We start from the raw sequence: 21,118 nt of genomic DNA, 5'->3' as shown, positions 1-21,118 counted from the left end.
CTTGTTTGTGGGTTTCCTAGAGGCAGACTGCTGGACTTGATGGACCTTGGTCTGATTCAGCATGGCCTTTCTTATGTTCTTATGAGGGAGGGAGGGAGAGAGGGAGGGGAAGGCAAAATAGCGGTGAGGCCATAGCGACCCTGAATAATGCTGAATAAATTCTGGTTTATTCAGGGTCTGCTTTTTCAGCCCCCACTTATTGCCACCATTTTTTTGCTGGTAATCCCCCCCAATACAAAAAAAGGTATTTTTCGGGGGGTTAATTTGGGATATTAATATGCATGCCCCTAGATACCAATATTTTCAGATATCTGATGAAGGAAGCTTTTAAAAGCTTATACCCTGGAAATGTTGTTGGTGTTTAAGGTGCTACCAGATACAAATCTTGCTCTTTTACTGAAGACCAACATCTACCTGGAACTTTTCTTAAAATATGAGCCGCATAATCTAACTATTTAAAACAGGCAATGAACGTGCATTGCTAATATGCCTCATTCCATAGCTTCTGTCCCATGTTTTCTCAATAGCTTTCATCATGGAAGATTGGGGAACTGAGTAAGTAGATCATTAACAGCAGCTATTATTGCTTGGGCAAATTAATTTAAAAATAGTAACTTGGCTAAAGAACTTATATTGCAGAAAACATTAAGATTGAAGACTTCATTCCTGTCTTACTGGAGTTGGGGCTGATGACATATGCGGTGGCAAAATTGCACAGTTATTTCTAGAGCATCACCATCAATCATTCTCTTATGAACAGGAATAAATTCTTTTATGACAGAAAACTTCACATATCAATTAAGGGGTGGGGAATGGTCCTGAAAATTTACATATGAAGAAATGAATGACATTTAAGAGGCTCTAGTATGCTGGTGGTTCAGTTACACATGTAATCATTATACCAAAATACTTCTTCAAAACACTTAAGTCAGCACAGTACCCAGTTTATGCAGCCCATAATAAATTAAGCTTAATTCAAATGATCAATGTCTTTACAAAGGAACTGTTGTGTCCTCTTCTTGTTTCCAACTCATTATGTTAAGGGAATGGTTACTTACCACCCATGATTGGTGGGATGGGTTGATAAAAGCTTCACACAGGAGGGAAACCTGAACCTAGCTCCTTTACTTCCAACCAGACTTGCTAGTGGTCATAGCTCATGGGAATCCTTCCTTGGCTGTATCTCCTCCAGTGTCAAAAGTCTTTATGCCAGGTGGGTTGTAATGGTAACAGCTAGGTTAAGAAATGGATTAAACCAATTCAGAGAAGGTAAGCCTGTCAACAGAACATCCACTGTAATGGGTGCCTTGGAGCTTAAGTTAGTTTTATAATAATGGGATTTTAATTATTGAATAGTTCTGGGTTTTAGTATATTATGAATTGCATTGTAATGAGATTTTATGATGTGAGCGGCTCTCAGCTGGGAAAGAGTGGGCTATAAATCCATTAAAAAACAAACAAATGAATAAAATCTCTGTTTAGTTTATAAGCCATAGTAGAAACTGGAGACCAGAGGAACAGCTGTTGTCTTCAAGGCCAGTTTCTAAACTTCCCAGAGCATTTGGTCGGCCAGAGCTGAAAAACTATGCAAAACTAGATGGACCTTAGATCTAATCAAGCAGGGTTTTGTATGTTGTTGTGAACTCTGATGTATCATCGAAAGCAAGCCGTATGAAGGAAGTCCAGAACAAATGGCTCAGATGCACTGAAATCAACTTTAATTCCAGCCATGGAGCCTGGAGATAAATTTGCAGTACTAGGTTTTTCATTTAGGCATGCCATAAGAAAAAAAGAACTTTATTCTTAATGGTCAAAATAACACACATTTTAATCAAATTATTTACACTGGCCCATTTTGTATTTTCCCAACTCAATATAGTGTGAAGTCAAGAGAGGACACTGAGAATATTTGGATTTAATACATAAGCCCTGTCAACTCTTACTGTAAACCCCCCACCCCCAGTATCCAGTCAGTGCCTTGCCACCTGCAATTTAAACCCATTATTGTGAGTCCTATCCTGTTCAGCCAACAGGAACAATTCTCTGCCCTCCTCTGTGAACGCCCTTCAAATACTTAATGAGAGCAATCATGTCCCTCCTCAACCTCCTCTTCTCCAGACTAAACATTCCCAACTCCCTCAGCCTTTCCTCGCTGGGCTCGGTCTCCAGGCCCCTGATTATCCTCATTGCTCTCCTCTGCACCTGCTCCATTCTGTCCACATCCTTTTTGAAGTGAGGCCTCCAGAACTGCACACAATACTCCAGGTGCAGCCTGGCCAATACAGTCTACAGAGGAGGTATGTAGGGTTGTTAGGTCCCTCTTCGCCACTGGCGGGAGCAGTGGCGGATCTACATTTTTGGGGCCCTGAAGCTTGAACTGTTATGGGGCCCCCTTCGCAACCAGCAACAATAGGGCAACATCCAACAAGGCCCTGGCCCCAGCCTGATGGAATGTTCTTCCAAGTAAAATCAAGGCCCTGCGGGACCTTCAGACGTTCTGCAGGGCCTGTAAAACAGAGCTATTCCTCCAGGCCTTCAACTGAGGCCAACCACAGGTTGTCAGCGTTACTGGCCTCTCCTCTCCTCTCCCTCAGGGCGGCTTCTGATATGAGGATTTGGCTGCTTGGCCGGGCCTCCAATGGTCCTGTAATTATATGAGTACCATCTTGTTAACTGTATTGAATGGTTTTATGAATTTTATTGATTACTTATGAATTTTAGATATATACGATTTTATTATGATTGTTGTTACCTGCTATCAGGTCAGGGAGAGGAATGGAGATCTTCAGTAGCTGCCGCCACTCTGGTATGGGCCTAACTCAGGAGGGCCCAGAGCACCCCTGGCTGCTGCTGCTTCTCCCAACAGGGTGTACTTTCTAGGTGACCAAATGAGGCATGAGGACCCAGGGCAGAGTAACAAACAGCTTATTAAAGAGGTCTAATAATAATGATAACTCAAGCAACAATAGGATGACAAAACCAGTCAAGGCAGGCAATCAAACAAATAAAAACCCTAAACACATCTATCTTTACTGTCCCTAGCCCTCTCCTGGCACGAGGCCTCAGGCTAACTCACCCCTTCCTGGATGACGAGGGATCCCTCCGTCTGCAGCCGCCTCTCCCCATCTCTGCTCCCTAGGAGTGAACCCTTCCCTTTTCAGGCAAGGCCTTTTATTCCTTCTCCCCAGGTCGCACTCCCTGACCCCTGATTGGCCCTAGCCTTCCCTCCAAATCCTCTTCCACCAATCACAAGGCCCAGAGGGTACCTGGGAGATGTAGGCCGGGTAACTACTTTAATATAGGCCTCCCTAGGGCCTGTAGGCCGCACTTGAGGCCTGGGATCATGACACCCACCCTGAGCCTGGCTTTGACCGGGAATGAGGGTGGGCTACAAATTTAACTAATAAATAATAATAATAGGGAGGGGGTCATCAGAGGGATAAAGAGGTGAAAATCTCCGCCCCCAAAACCTCCCGCCGGTTGTGAAGAGGGACCTGGCAACCTTACCCCACACCCCCAGTGACCCCCACTCCATGCCCAGAAGATGGCCAAGATGCCCTCCCTCTCATCATTTGCCAAAGGTCATAGAATCAGCACAGCTGACAGATGGCCATCTAGCCTCTGCTTAAAAACCTCCAGGGAAGGAGAGCCCACCACCTCCCGAGGAAGCTTGTTCCACTGAGGAACCACTCTAACTGTTAAAAAAAATCTTCCTAATGTCTACACGGAAACTCTTTTGATTTAATTTCAACCCGTAGGTTCTGGTCCGACCTTCTGGGGCAACAGAAAACAACTCTGCACCACAAACCGCACTGGGGGCCAAGCCCATTTACATTAACCACAGCAAGGTTTGCAACAAAGGCTAAACCAACACCCATTACTGGAGGCAAAAAAACTTCAGTTTATGGTACGCACAGAACTTGTTTATAAATATTATTTAATGTGTATAATCACTGGATTGGCCAATGACATTAAGTGGTCTGCGGGAAAGGTTGCCTAGAACAGGGGTCTTCAGTCTTTCTGAGACACCTTGGGAATTTTGGCGCAGCATGGTGGGAGCAGCCAAAGGATGGCTAACAGATAACGGTGGCCATAGAATGGCTGCCGCTATTTACCTAAAGCCACACGGTGAGGATCCTTGTGCTGTGGCGGCAACGGCTGCCAAAGTAACTTTTTAAGCAACTTTTTAAGCCAATCAAATCTCCAATGGCCAATCAGAACCCTCGCTGGGCAAAAGTCCCTCCTGGTCCCACTCGCTGTCTGAAAACACCTGGCAGGTGCCAGAAAAGGTGTCGGCAGGCACCGTGGTGCCCATGCTGGGGACCCCCGGCATAAAAACATAAGAAGTGTCAGTCCCTGCAAACGGTGTCGGATATTAGTGGGCACTCGTTGATTTTAGTGATCTTTACCATAAGCAACTCTGTCCTGTGTTGAAGCCAGAGTTTAAAATTCTGAATTTCATATCTCGCTTAGCTGAAATGTAAAGGACTGCCAAATGTACAAAGCATAGGTGAATAAGGTCATTAGTCTTTATAGTCACCACTGATGCTAACACTAAATCCTTCTCTAAATGTAGCCTCTTTGGATGTGAAAGAAACATGGCATCCCGGTGCTGTGTGAACAACTTAAATGTCTGATGGGAAGAAGTGGAGCATCTATAATGCAGAGAAAGGTCAACGTTATATAAAATCTAAATAGTCTGTCTTAAATTTTTGGAATGAGAATGGGAAGACAATAAAGCTGAAGAAAGGGAGATTCCAATACAGGAATTGCATAACTGAGATATTAAAATGATTACTGATGAGCATAGGATGAGCATAGTGAAAAAGGCTATGAAGAATTGTGATCATTGGAGGCCAAAGGAGAATGGGCACAGCCACAGTTACAAATTATAGAATGGCACTTCCTTGGCTCCAATTGCCCAAATTTCGAACGGGGAAAAATTGCCTTCTCACAGCTGGTCAGCGGTGCAAGTCATGTGTTTGAATAGGGTAGTCTTTCACATTATCACCCAGACAGAAGTGCATCTCCCACCAGTGAGCATGACATCCACATGAGAAACGATAAGAAGTCTCTCATCGCCACATAATTTGGACCACCTTTCCTGCCACCCACTCATTAATCTAATCCAGCCAGATGCCATCTCCCCTTGAGCCCCGCACATACCCTAGTATCAGATTACCAACCAGGAAAATAATTGTCCAGCTCCCTGCCAAAGCTTATTTGTTGATTAATAACATCTGAGTTCTGTTTACCCTTCAAGGAGTTCCCATAGTAATAAAACTAGACATTCCATTGAGTTGAATCTTAGGGCTCCCACCAAGTGAGTAGAGGAAACCTTGCTCCATTGGAAGAAGGCTCTGCACAGCAGAAGGAAATCAGAGGATGTAAACCACTGTATCATCACAACAACTCCCTGCAGTAGTTTAGACTGAGGGAAGAAGAGTTGGTTTTTATACCCCGATTTTCTCTACCTTTAAGGAGTCTCAAACTGGCTTACAATTGCCTTTCCTTCCTCTTCCCACAACAGACACCTTGTGAGGTAGGTGGGGCTGAGAGAGTTTGGAGAGAACTGTGACAAGCCCAAGGTCACCCAGCAGGCTCAGAATGTTCCAGGAATTATAAATTTTTGCAGAGTTGTCATCAAAAGCATTAGAAAATCCAGCATATTCTTATGCTTTCCAAGCCAGCCCACACCACCATCCAGCTGCTGTTGCTCTTCTACACATACTCTTCCCCATTCTAAAAGATGATTATCAACCCAGACACATCAGTCTCAGTGCGAGCCCACAGATGCTCAACTTTTCAGTCAAATTAAAATGTTTCCTTTTCAGTAATATTAAGTTTATCAATAGCCCTGTTGCATTGGGTTGATGTCAAGAAAAGCCCTGATGGTCTTGAAAACATAAATACAGCTTGAGTAAAGGGGAAGGTTAATGAAACAAATAGATTTTCTATAACAATAAATTATATAGCCATTTGTTGTTTACCCTCTTTGGGAATGGTAATAAAGAGTTCTAATGTTAATTAGCAAATCACTCTATTACTAGTAAATGGCACTGATTTTTCTGTGCTGGCAGAAAATGGTGTGTCATAAATGGGGAGCTGCACCATCAGTTACACAGTAGCCAATTTTCGAATCACGTAAAAGAACTGCAATCATTGCTAGAAACCTATTCATTAAATGGAAACTGGGTACCATATTTGCGTCAGTCATCGGTTAAAACACTGGAAAAAATGACTTTTTTAATTTAGGGGGTTATTGAATAGCACATTTAGGAAATGGGTTGAACAATAGAAAAAAATAGTCCTGGTATTCTGCTACGTCTTCCTTCATTTGATTGCTAATTAAAGTGTCGGCATCAGAGTATGAGATGCCACTTCTGCTTTTCAGGGTGGCTCCTTCTATTGTTTGTGCTCGGAAGTAAACTGAATTTGAAATCTACCTACCTTGTTGTTTCAGATTCCATTTATTCCTGCCATGATTTGGAGATCAAAATGCTAATGATTCTGACTTTGCTGAAGGGCCATTGACAAAAAACAAAAACAAAAAAACACAGCATCAAATATACAAATGCATAATCTCTTTCTCTCTCTCTCTCTCTCTGTGTGTGTGTGTGTGTGTGTAGACATACAGACAGACAGAATATGCAGGATGAGGATTTCCCACTCTGTAAGGTATTTCGCCGTACAAAGTGGGAAATTAGCTGTGGTTTTTGCTTTGCCGTAGCCTTGATATAAGAACATAAGAAAGGCCATGCTGGATCAGACCAAGATCCATCGAGTCACACAGTGGCCAACCAGGTGCCTCTAGGAAGCCCACAAACAAGACGAATGTAGCAGCATCTAGCCTGTGTTCCAAAGCACCTAATATAAGAGGCATGCTCCTCTGATCCTGGAGAGAATAGGTCTGCATCATGACTAGTATCCATTTTGACTAGTAGCCATGGATAGCCCTCTCCTCCATGAACATGTCCACTCTGCTCTTGTGCCTTAAAAGAGAGTGAGGAGGGGGGTTAGAGCACAAGAAAGGCCCTGCTGGATCAGACCAAGGTCCATCAAGTCCAGCAGTTTCAACCAGGTGCCAGCCAGGTGCCTCCAGGAAGCCCACAAACAAGACGACTGCAGCAGCATTATCCTGCCTGTGTTCCAGAGCACCTAAGATAATAGGCATACTCCTCTGATCCTGGAGATCAGATATCTACCCATCCCTTTTGGGGGAGGACACCTAGCTTGTAAGCCACCATTCACAATTCAGTTTTTCAAGGGGAAAAAAGCAAGTGTAAATCAAGGTAAACTGCAGAGAGTTTCACATCACTAGTCAAAAGGTCTGATACTGAAGTTAGCCTCCTTGACCCTGGAAAGAAGGCCAAGAAACCAAGACCTCTCAAAACTTCAACCACCACAGCATCAACTGCAGCACATTTCCTGGACACCACTGTAAAACTATGCAATGGACACCTAAACACCGCCTTACATTGAAAACCCACTGACTGCCAAACATAACTGCATGCTTCTAGCTATCACTGGGAATGTACAAAACAATTGACTGTTTATAGTCAAGCATTGTGTTACAATTATACTGGCTCCAACCTCTCATGCAGAGACTCTCACCTAGAACATTTACCAAAAGCATTTTTTTTATTCCAATACAGAGCCAAAGGAGTTAACAACAGAACACCACGGTTCTCACCTATGGCTCACAACTTAATCCACTTCAATGCATCAATGACCTATAACCTCTTCTGATATGGGTATTTTTCTTTCACAGGTATTGGGTGTCAGGCCTTTCCTTGCTTACAGACAGCCCTCCCCCGAACTTAAAACAGGTTCTCACCAATAACAATAGTGAGAACAACAACACCTAACAGAGAGGCTGAAGCGGGTCAGTGCCTTTCAGTGCCTATGCTCTTAGAATTGACCCCTTCCTGAGAAGAAGTATGTTGTCTTATTCAGTTAGCCACCTAACAATCAGGACACAACTTACACAAGAGTAAGTCTTTTTATTGCATAGCATCAATATATATATATATATATATATATATATATATATATATATATATATATATATATATATATATATATATATATATATATAGTTGTTCAACAGTGGAATCAGCTACCTAGGAAAGTAGGAAAGTGGTGAGCTCCCCTTCACTGGCAGGCTTAAAGCAGAGACTAGACAAACAGGGTTGGACTAGATGGGCTGTGTGGCCCCTTCCAGCTCTGTAATTCTATGATTCCATCCGAAGACTTTGTGTAGATGCATTAGTAGTAGAAATGTAAGCATGCTTTCTTATTTTCAGAGAAACCATCACCAACACAGAACAGGCACAAAGATAAGCTTTTGATTGTGTTGAGTCACTTGCTGTGTGTTTTCTTCCATTTGCACTCTAGATGTCTGTTGTTCAGTTCAATTGAACCCTGTGGTACTAATGAGGCAGATGTGGTATGAAAGGTTATGACTAAATGTCTACAACGTGAAATGGAATTGCAAGTAGTTGATTTAGAATGTGTTGGTGGTCATCTTAAAAGTCCTGTTTCTTAGAGGGAGGCCATATAAGTCACACATACAGGAGGCAGGCTACTTAGTAGGAGATGCTTCAACAGAAATGTCACAAGCTGCGTGGAGACACTTCAGTTAGCAGCATGAGTTAACCAAGTCTTTTGAAGTTGCATAAAGCTGGTGTTTAATTTATGCTATTGTCCGACTTTGCGTCTGTCACTTGGAAGATTACTTTAACATTTGAGTTGTACTTTTGTTTTTCAATGGGTTTACCTTTGTCGAATTATAATTTTCAGAAAGGCAGGTTTGATGTGGAACAAATAAACAAGAAAGGACAGGCCCTACTTCCTCTTCTTTTTTACAGCTTCTGGATGGTCTACAGATGCAAACTTTTGTAAAGAAGGAGAAAAAGAAGAAGAAGATGATGATGATGAAGATTGTCTCTACCTTTAAGGAGTCTCAAAAGGTAAGGTAAAGGTCCCCTGTGCAAGCACAGGGTCATTCTTGACCCATGGGGTGACGTCACATCCCGACGTTTACTAGGCAGACTTTGTTTGCGGGTTGGTTTGCCAGTGCCTTCCCCAGTCATCTTCCCTTTACCCCCAGCAAGCTGGGTACTCATTTTACCGACCTCGGAAGGATGGAGGGCTGAGTCAACCTTGAGCCGGCTACCTGAAACCGACTTCTGTCAGGATCAAACTCAGGTCGTGAGCAGAGCTTGGACTGCAGTACTGCAGCTTACCACTCTGCGCCACGGGGCTCATAAGGAGTCTCAAACCAGCTTACAAATACCTTCCCTTCCTCTCCTCACAACAGACACCTTGCGAGGTAGGAGGGACTGAGAGAGTTTTGAGAGAACTGTGACTAGGCCAAGGTCACCCAGCAGGCTTCATGTGTAGGAGTGGGGAAAGCTACCCTGTTCACCAGATTAGAGACCACCACTCATGTGGAGGAGTGGGGAATCAAACTCAGTTCTCCAGATTAGAGTCCGTCACGCTTAACCTCTACATCACGCTGGCTCTCTGTCCACATTATACCAAAATATTAAACATATAATCTTCCACTCCCACTGAAATTGGTTACTAGCTTTGTGTGTGGCTGCATCAAATAGAATATAATCCTTAGAACACTTTCCTGGGAGTAAGCCCTATTGAATAAAACAGGACTTATTTCTGAATAGACTGTTTTAGGTTCATTCCCATGGAATACTTGTTGTCCAGCTGATTTACATCACATTGAACCCTGAGAAGGGTTTTTCCAACCAACTCCCCCCCCCCCCAAATATAGAACAACAGGCAATGGAATGCCAAAAAGACGGTATTAATATGGCACCAGTCCCAGAAACTTTCAATACTCTTTGCTCTTCATTGGGGAATTTCAAGTGCGATGAAATTTCATTCCATGAAGAAAAATTAAGCCTTGCTCCATGCCGTGGGATTTGCTCTAGATTGAATTCTTTCCTGCATCCTATCTCTCTCTCTCTCTCTCTCTCTCTCTCTCTCTCTCTCTCTCTCTCTCTCTCTCTCTCTCTCTCTCTCTCTCTCTCTCTCTGTGTGTGTGTGTGTGTGTGTGTGTGTGTGTGTGTGTTAAGTGCCATCAAGTCACATCTGACTCATGGTGACCCTATGAATCAATGTCCTCCAAAACGTCTTGCTCAGGTATTGCAAATTGAGGGCCATGGCTTCCTTTATAGAGTCCATCCATCTCTTGTTGGGTCTTCCTCTTTTCCTGCCACCTTCCACTTTTCCTAGCATAGTTGTCTTTTCCAGTGACTCTTGTCTTTTCATAAGGTGACCAAAGTACAACAGCCTCAGTTTAGTCATTTTAGCTTCTAGGGTCAGTTCAGGCTTGATTTGATCTATAACACACTGATTTGTTTTTTTGGTGGTTTCCTCCAACACCACATTTCAAAGGAATCTACTTTCTTCCTATCAGCTTTCTTCATTGTCCAGCATTCACACCCATACATAGTAATAGGGGATACAATGCCATGAATTAGTTTTTATGTAAGGCACTGATCACTGTGACTTTCTTGTTCTGCCACCAGAATACAGCCTTAGCAGTCAGATACTTTTAATTTCTGTTCTGAGGATACTAAAATTCTCTGGTTCTTGTAGGTTATCCGGGCTGTGTAACCATGGTCTTGGAATTTTCTTTCCTGACATTTCGCCAGCAACTGTGGCAGGCATCTTCAGAGTAGTAACACTGAAGGACAGTATCTCTCAGTGTCAAGTGTGTAGGAAGAGTAATATATAGTCAGAAAGGGGTTGGGTTTGAGCTTACTGTCCTGCAAAAGTAATGTGCTAATCATTGTCCTGTAAGTATCAAGATAATGTGCTAATGAGGGTGTGGTATGTTAATATGGAACCATATTATACCACACCCTCATTAGCACATTATCCTGATACTTAAAGGACAATGATTAGCACATTAGTTTTGCAGGACAGTAAGCTCAAACCCAACCCCTTTCTGACTATATATTACTCTTCCTACACACTTGACACTGAGAGACACTGTCCTTCAGTGTTACTACTCTGAAGATGCCTGCCACATCTTCTGGCGAAACGTCAGGAAAGAAAATTCCAAGACCATGGTTACACAGCCCGGATAACCTACAAGAACCAATGAACTCTGACCGTGAAAGCCTTCGACAATTTTTTATACTAAAATTCTCATTTGTGTTCTTTGCCAAATACTCTTTTGTGTTCGCTATTTTTGTTTTAAAAAAATTGTTATGGAATTTGCTGAATTATCATTAAACAGAATTAGATGCATTCAATCAATAATCATAAAGAATGTTTGGTGGTTTCATGTTAATACAATCACTGCACAAATACACAATCACTGCACAAATACACAAATCTGTACCTCCATGGCAACTGTGGTTCAATTGGTCTCATTTCAATGACAGCTGCATAAGCACCTAATGAAAATCAGAAACCCACCCAAAACGTTGGAGGCATATTAGCTCAAAATGTTAATGTATATATTTGGATATTAATTTATTCAGAGTTGTGTCACATTGATTTATTTTCAGAACTGTTGAAGAGATGGTATGCTTTCCCCTGCTATATAAACCATTGTGTTTTTTATACATATATGAAAATAATCAATCACTTAGCATTTTATTCCAAGCCTAAAATCCAAATGTTGGAAGAATTTTCTACTTGAAGAAATATGTTGATTTTTAAGGTAATCTTTTGATACTGTCAAGTTTCTAAATAAATTTTCTTTCTGGGGAGAATTCCTTCAACTACTAGATGTTTAACTATATTATCCAACCTGATGTTTTCTGAAGATGTATAGGTGATATTTAATTCTCAAAGGGAAATAAACTGTGCAATTCTTCGAAAAAGGATTTTACCAAGCAGATACTGGGAACATGTAGTCCCCAGTTAGGCCACAAATTAAATCTGGAATGGCAGGCTGAACTTTATAGAATTATATTCATTAATACTGATGGTTTCCCATCTGGCAAGGTTTTGGGCAGCCCATTCCTGGGGGCGGGGGGTAGATCTGTGGTGGCCAGGAGCAGCACAGCCACACCCCCTCCTCTGAGGCTTCCTAGCCACAGCAGAGAAGGAAAAAGCCTGTTTAGAAATAAGAAAAAAGGGGGAAATGCCCCGTTGCAAAAACTGAGATTGCACCACCTTTTTTGGTTCACCGTGGCTCAAGGGGGTGTGCTCGAGATGAAAGGGGTTCCACCCTTTGGAACTCCCCTGGAAGGCCCCCCCCCCCCGCCCCTGGCACCAACACAGCATGCTGCTTTTGGGATTTAGGTACTGGCATGGAGGCAGAGGTCCGCGCAGCTCCGGACATCCCAGGCACCGGCATGTGTACCACTCAGGATGGTGTGAGTGCCTGTTATCCCAGGTTAAACAGGCACTTACACTGGTGTGGGGTCACTCCGACTGCTATGCAGCTTTGCTCCCCACTCAGGAATGGGCTGTTAATTTGGAAAAAAAGCTCCATAGGATCCAACCAATCTTAAGTATTTAACACTGGCTCCAATTTATAATAGGGGATTATATAAAATATTGTTTATAATTTAGGTGTGTAACTATATTTGGGTGGTAGCTGGGGTCTGTAAGAGCCAGTGTGGTGTAGTGGTTAAAAGCGGTGGTTTGGAGCAGTGGACTCTAATCTGGAGAACTGGGTTTGAGTCCCCACTCCTCCACATGAAGCCAGCTGAGTGACCTTGGGCTAGTCACAGCTCTCTTAAAACTCTTTCAGCCCCATCTACCTCATTGGGTGTCTGTTGTGGGGAGGGGAAGGGAAGGTGATTGTAAGCCGGTTTGATTATTCCTTAAGAGGTAGAGAAAGTCGGCATATAAAAACCAACTCTTCTCCTAACAAAAAGACCCACAATTCCTTACTTGTACATTTTTTTTAAACAATTCTGCTTTGGTGTACCAGTACAAACTTGGTATTGTGCATTTTCCTTTGGGGTCATTTGATTCCCTAATACCTTGGATGGGCAGTATTTAATTTCCTCCACTTTAATTGGAGTCTGGCTGATCTCAGCACTATTTTAATAAACTCTCAAACTCGCACAATAATTGGAGAGTTGAAATCCCATAGAATAATTGATGACCTCTTTATCATCAAGTAACACAAAAGTATGACGGAACATGGGTCAAGGGGAAAAGCTTTATAATTTTTAATCCCCTTTGGGTTAACTGTGGCCTCAAAAGCAGAGGAAGTAAAAGAGGTCAGAGTAATTCATTGCAGCTGTCAAGATGTCTGAACACAATAGGAGGAGGGGCTGTAATGTCCTCAGTTTATGCATCCCTCCCCTCCTCATGTGATGAATGTATAATCAGTACAGAATGCAATTTCATACACACTGCTTCCTATGGGCACACGGGTAAAGGCAAGCAAACTGCCTGCAATGGCAGTGTTTGAAAATATGCTAAGGAAAAAGAGGATTACAGCAGTTGTGAACAAACAGACTTAAATATCTGGCATCGTAGGTATACATGGTGGCATGAAGCCTGGATTTGAATTCTTCCTTACTGAGGCAGTGGTACATGATCAGAAGCCCTGGCGGCTTTATGTGTGGCTGAGACTATACCAGTCTAGACTGTAGTCAAAACCAAAATGGCAGGGGAAAGGCTAGGATTACTCATAGCTTTGTGCAGGCCCATAGCAAGCATTCATGGGAAACTGAATTTTCCCACAAGTCTTTGGTGAAGAAGCAGCCATTACTATGAAAAGTAAATACATTTAAAATTCTTCGGGGTGTGTGTGTGGCAATTTTCGAGGTAGAGTCACCAGATCTAGATGCAAGGGACTCCTTACATGAACCTGAAGTTTGGTCAAGTTTGGGACAGGGGGTCCAATTTTATGGGATCCCGAAGGGGTCGACTCCCTCCTCCATAGAGATTGTAAACCTTACCATACTTTCCTATGGATGATGCAGGGTGACCCCTTCGGGACCCTATAAAATTGCACCCCCTGACCCAATCTTCACCAAACCTTGGGGTTCATGCAAGGAGAGTCTCTTGAAGCAACCCTGAAAATTTGGAAATTCTACTTCCAAAAATGCCTCCCCCAGAGCTCATTAAAAATGCTCATAGGGGAAAGCTTGGAGAAAGCCAAAGCCAAGAAAAGCCGAATACCTATTTGGCTGATTCGGCTATTGGCTATCCGGCTTTGGCTTTATTCCCAGTTTTAATATTCGGGTTAAATTAAGCCCAAATGAAGCCGAAAAGGCCTTTTTCAGGTTTATTTTATGTTCAGATTTATTGATATGCACAGCCCTAGCCAGGATAGAATCTTCTCTGCATCACGCTGACTTCAAATATGCAGGACATTCTTTATGACAGAGAACATTTAGGCAAACAGTTGGTCACCTTCACTTTCAAATAGCACAAACCAGAAGCAAATGTATTGTGTGCATCTGCTGATATTGGCTTGAATCTAGACTGTCACAAAAGAAAGAGGAATCTTTATTGATCCTCCTTCCTCCAGCATAGTGTTGCCAACCACAACAAGAATGCTACAAGCCTTCCCCATGACAGATGTGATATTATTCACTGGCATTGGAGTTAAATATTGTTTTCTTATGCCATCACAAGCCCGATGGATAAAGCAACAGCGAAATAGGAACATACCGGAATCCTGTCTCGGGCTCGGGTCATCATAAAACATTCAAAAGGAAATTTTCCTAAAGAAAGGGCAATTTATCCCCATTTTTTGTTGTATTCTACTTTAAACCAAGTCCCGGCTTGGAATTCTTTGGCTACACACAGCCTGGATCGATTTGCAACTACTTTGCCTGCAGAACCTATCTCATCTGCGGCTCGTCACGCCGCTAGTGCCGCCTCAGTTGAACGGATCGGGAGAGCTTACCCGGCGGAATTTACATTCATTACGGGACTTTTTTTGCTTTCTGTTCTACTGTATATTGTTTGGTTTATATGACTGAATTATTGGGATAAAAAGTATTATTGATGCTTCCAGTAGCCATCAGTGCTTGCTATTTTTCTTTAACCACCAGGTGGTTGCTGGAGATCTCCTGCTATTACAACTGATCTCCAGGCAAAAGAGATCAGTTCCAATAAAGAAAATGGCTGCTCTGGCATTTGGACTCTGTAGCATTAAAGTCCCTGCCCTCTCCAAACCCTTCCCTTCTCAGGCTCCATCCCCAAAATCTCCAGGTATTTCTGAACCAGGAGCTGCCAACCCTACACCTGCATCCCCAAAATACATTTGTCAAGAGCAGCAACAGTTTACTCAATGGAGGACAACTTGCACCAATTCCTGTGGCTCAGTAATAGAGCATCTGCTTTGCATGCAGAAGATTCCAGGTTGTATCTCTGGCATCTTCATTTAAAAGGATGATGTGAAAGACTTCATCTTGAGTGCCACTGTTGGTCAAAGCAGATAATACTGACCTTGATAGACCTGTGGACTAATTCAGTGTAGAGTATTGGTTCTTGTACGTTATCCGGGCTGTGTAACCGTGGTCTTGGAATTTTCTTTCCTGACGTTTCGCCAGCAACTGTGGCAGGCATCTTCAGAGTAGTAACACTGAAGGACAGTGTCCTTCAGTGGAGACACTGTCCTTCAGTGTTACTACTCTGAAGATGCCTGCCACAGTTGCTGGCGAAACGTCAGGAAAGAAAATTCCAAGACCACGGTTACACAGCCCGGATAACGTACAAGAACCAATGAACTCTGACCGTGAAAGCCTTCGACAATATTCAGTGTAGAGTAGTTTCACGTGTGTTCATTTTGTCCCCAACATGGATGAACAACAAATCAGGGATTGACCATCATTCTTCTTACAAACGTAATTTCATTCAGTGGTCATTTAGATCCAAGAAATGACATTTGCTTCTAGAAGGCTCTTTGGATGATCAGCCAGTCAAAGATTTCCACAAATAGCTATTCACATCTTCTTAGGTTATCCAAGACTTTATGTGAACTGGAAAAGTAGCATCTTGCAATTCTAATCTATGTGGGTGTTTTCTGCCTACTGTCTCTTATGTTAAGAACTCCAGAAAGTCACATGTGTTAAGATGAATATGTGAGTACACAACTCTGAACTGCTAAGGCAAATCCAAAATATGGAGAGGGATATCTTAATATGCTAAATTACCATGTCAAATTCTGATTGTCATGGCTACAATTACAATGCTTTGTGCCCATAATTAAACACTTTGGATCATGACTTGGAATGGAACCAGAAATAGTCTTTGAAATTATAAGGAAGATGTATATAGAAAACTTGCATCATTGAAGTACTTAGCAAATAAAGAAAAGGAAGGAAGAGATCATTTTATAAGTCACTGACCTAATTGCAAATACTGGCTTTAACTTACAACTGGACAATGAAAATAAACATGGAAAAAATATCCCCACAACTATAGTAGTTATTTGAAATCAGGAGTTCCCCTAACCCTGAATCCTCTTGCTCTATCAGTTCATTTTAATTTACAAAATTTCTTATGATCAAACTGCATATGATGCTGGAATTACATGATCCAAATTTCAGAATTGCCCCTGAAAATCCCTGCGGTAATCTATTGGGGCTTAAAGCTTTTTAGTGTGCATTTATAATTGAGAAAATGGAACCGGGACAGGGTGGGGGGAGAATGGATCCACTTTCCAAATCCTGATCCAGAGTCTCCCTCTCATGGTGGCTGCTTTTAAAGGACTAATTATACATCAAGTGTTCCAGAAATGAGGCTCCTATGTCACCATGTAGTACCTTTCCAAACACTGGCACCTTCCATAGCAAGCAAAGCCTACAGGTGTTTAAGAGATTGCTGGAGTAGGAGAGAAAGGACTTCTTAGATCTGTAATGAAAGGTGGGAGCAGGGTCCATAAAACCTGTAATGGCAGATAGGAAAAAACTTATATGTAGGGTTGCCAGCCTCCAGGTGGTGGCTAGAGATCTCCTGCTATTGAAACTGAACTCCAAGCAACAATGATCAGTGTTCCTGGAGAAAATTGCCATTTTAGAAGGTAGACTCTATGGCTGGCTTTATACCCCATTGATGTCCCTCCCATCCCCAAAACATGCCCTCCTTAGGCTCCACCCCCAAAATATCCAGGTAATTCCCAACCCTGAGCTGGCAACCCTACTTATCTGGTTGGGTGAGAGAGCCCTCTGACCTTCAGTTAGTTGCTCATGAAGGATATGCTAGCAGTACAAGAAAGATTGTCTCATGTAAATCGCAACTGTATTTGTTGCCACTGAATACTTCATTCTTGCTGTCTTCTACTGGTATCATTTTGCTACCCCTTTTCCAGTCTGCACCTTGGTTAGGTCAATAAAGTTACTTTCTGGTTAAATATCTGTCCCCCTTCCATCTTTCCTTCTCTAGGAAGCTTAGGTCTTTTATGCACGGGCACTTTGACTTACTTTCTCTGCTGGTCCAACTCAGTTTTTTGTTGGGGTTATGCATGAGATGACCTCATGCGCAGCCCATGCAATCTCCGGGCCTTCCTGATCCTGTTGTAACACTATTCTGCGATCTCCCCTGAGATCAGCCCGGGTCAAATCGTCCCCATTTCCATTCATAAGCCAAAGCGTGGAAGAGGGGAACTGAGGGGGTGATGTTTTTCTCACAGTAAACACTACAGCCAATTACAAAGCCGCATTTTCAAGGGGCGGGGACTGCAATGCTTCTGGATTTCTGCTGGTGAGTCTGCAGTACTCTGGAAACCCCGGGATTTTCTCCAGGGCAAACAACAACATGCATAGCATTTTTAGGATTTGGAACAGAAAAATGGGGGTCAAGAGAGCCTTGAACCCTAGGTAAAACTTCCATGCATAAATTACCTTATTAAGACAGAATGGAAACTGTGAACACAGTAGACTCAACTGATCATTTACCAATTGTGAATCTAAGGGCATAATCTACATTATCAAATGGGTTTGCAATTTAATTTATGTTGGAAAAACCTTGAGATCTTTAAAATATAGGGTGGGAGAGCACCGTTTTAGAATAAGGAATAAAGTTCTAGACGTGCCCATGGTTCTCCATTTTCAAGAAAAAGGACATAGGGATACTGATTTGCAGTTTTTTGCAATTTGGCAGCTGCAAAAAGGTCCCTATATCAATGCAGAAAGAATACTTTGCCAGCAAGAGGCAAGATTCATTTATTTACTCCACTCTGTTCATCCCCATGGTTTAAATTCAGCTTTAGATTTATCCAGTTTTTTTATAATGGGCATCATGACGATGTTTTCCATTAGTTTTATACACTTACATACAGAACAATTTAATCTACTCAGTTTAGTAAATATTATGGTGACACCAATTCTTTTTGGAACATATTAATTAGAATATACAATTTTAGTGAATTATATCATATATTTATATCATATATTTATATCTATGTATTTATATATTTATGTCTCTATATATTTATGTATTTATATATTTATAACTGTATGTATATGTAATGGGAATCATGTTCTTTTTAAGGCATTGAATGGAATATAATAATAATGGTTAAGAGTTAACTGTAAGTGATAGTTATGGAGTAGCATCTCCAAGTTTATACAGGATACTTACCTGGAAGAGTGAAAGACTTTGTATTATGAACACCTGTAAGAAAGAAACACATAAGAATGAGACGTTGCTAAACATTTAACATAAAGCATAGGACTAGGAGTCACTCTTTTGAACTGCAATGGTGCAGTCAGGTAAGAAGCAATGCACTTTATATTAAGGGGGAGGTTCAGCATGTAACATGTGAGGTATAGGATGTCATTGTGTTAATTGATTTTCTAGAATATTGTTGCACGGTCTGAAGAAGCTAATTGGGATCTTGTTACATCTTTGTGTGCGCTTTATATGAATTTTGGATGGATCCACATTCAAATATATAGCTGCTTTTAGCCAAATGAGAGATATCGGCAGGAACGGGATTCCACCGTTGTGATTGGATCAGTCTACATCACCTGACCGCGGAAGTAGTGCGGGTTACAGCGATCCCCACAATACTGCTTACTCGTGAGCAAGGACAGTGCTGCCGGCATTTGGTTTTTCCCAAGGGATACTCATCAGTGTTAAAGATTCTGATAAGTGTTTGTATAGTGAAGTTTGTATAGTGAAGTTTGTATAGTGAAGTTTAACTGTATTCAGAACTTATAATTTTGTTGTTGTACAAGTTGTCAAGACAAGTTAAAAGGTTAAAATTAAAATAAGATACACTTGGAGAAAGAAACCTTGCAAGAAAGAAATATATTTATAAGGAAAAGTTGTGGTAGTGTACTGAGATAATTCCATTAGGGTTGCACAATTTCATATCAGTACACCTATTTATATAGATAATATGTATAGGCAGGCAGACCACGTGGAGGGGGTATTCTGAAGAACTGGGATGAACAGACGCGACGAGCACGAAAAGTAGTGCTGTTATAATCGAGCTCTTTAATGCGCTTTTTAATTATGGTAAAAGCTTCAGTTTTCCCAAGATCTAATAACATATCCTGCGAGAAGCCCAACAACGCCAGTTTCTCATCTAAGATCTTTTGCCATGAGGATTTAAAAGGGTCAGGCTTCAGAGAAGCCAGGAACCCCTCAGTGCTAAAGCACAGTTTAAGGTGTAATTTAAAGGCGGCCAACCACGCCCTAGCTTCAAGTGACATTTGGCCAAACTCGGAACCAAGAGTAATGCCAGCAACACATCGAGGGGCATTTAGGAGTTTTCGTAAGAACTGAAGCAGTGGACGATCTATAGATTCATTGATGACTGTAATCCAGATAGCAACACCAAAGAGGATAATTGGGGTAATTTACAGGTTAAAAACCTGAATAGCCCCTGGAATATATTTGCCACCTTTGGTGTGAAAAAAATTGACAATAGCACCAACCCCAGGTTTAATTTTGTTGGACACTGCTTTTTGATGGGCATTCCAATTTAGGTTATGGGAAAACAGAATGCCAAGGTAAACAAACTCCTTGACTTGGTCAACCTCAAAGCCATCTAATACCCAGCGAAAAAGAGGCATTTTTCTCCTCTTAGTGAAGATCATAATCTTAGATTTATGATGGTTTATTTTAAGACCTTCCCTAGAGCAGTACTCAGAAAAAGTTTGCAAAGGTCTTTTCAAACCAATTCTTGTGCGGGACAGGAGAACTGCATCATCAGCATAGAGTAGAATTGAGGTGGGATGACTTGCAAGCTTTGGGGGGTGGCAAAACTCTGAGAAATTGGTTGCCATATCATTCAGGTATAGATTAAACAAGAGAGGAGCAAGGAGGCAACCTTGTCTAACTCCCTTGACCAGTTCAAAGGGCTTGGTTAGTTCTCCTTGGTTGCCACAGCGAACCTGAGCTGTGAGGTCAGTATGAAATTGCTGAATAAGCCATAGTAACCTCCTATCCATAGTAGAATGTGATAGTTTCAACCATAGCCTCTCCCTCGGGATGGTATCAAAAGCTCCCTTAAGATCCATAAAACCCGCATAAAGGGTGCCATTTCGGGGGGAGGAATATTTCTCGGCTAGATGGGAGAGCACTAAACAGTGGTCCGTGACAGACCAACCCCTTCTAAAGCCAATCTGTTCCCAGCCAAGGATGTCATTACTCTCAACCCAGTCCAACAGCCTCTTTAATAAGTAGGAGGAATACAATTTGCCTAAGCAAGACAAAAGGCTGATTGGGCAATAACAGCTTGGGTCAGAGCGCTGACCCTTTTTAAAGATTGGGATGATAATAGTATGTCTCCAAGATTTTGGAATGGCTCCTGATGCATTAATTTGTGTGAATACAGGAGCAAGAATGTTGGCCCACCATTCGCTGTTGACTTTAAAAAGTTCGTAGGGAATTAGATCAGGACCTGGGGCTTTGCCTGAGCATAGGCGATCAATGAGCGGTTTAATTTCCTTAGGAGACACATCTGGCCAGGAATTCAAGAAAATAGAAGGTGCTACAGGTATAAGTCCCTGGTTTTCCACAGAGTAGGAGACTTGTAAGAAATAGACAGAACACGGTCACGTGGTTTGTTTTGCTGATAGGTTGTCAGTCTTATGTTATGTCCAGTATTTGTTTGTTCTGCCGTGTAACAAAACACTGTCTCCCAGTTTATAACATGAACAGTGTAATTTCAGCAAAGAATTAAACTCTGGGCTTTGGTGCCAAGAAC

This window comes from Euleptes europaea, chromosome 8, assembly GCF_029931775.1.
Source record: "Euleptes europaea isolate rEulEur1 chromosome 8, rEulEur1.hap1, whole genome shotgun sequence".
NCBI classification, from domain to species: domain Eukaryota; kingdom Metazoa; phylum Chordata; class Lepidosauria; order Squamata; family Sphaerodactylidae; genus Euleptes; species Euleptes europaea.
Note: the sequence above shows the minus strand (reverse complement) of the source record.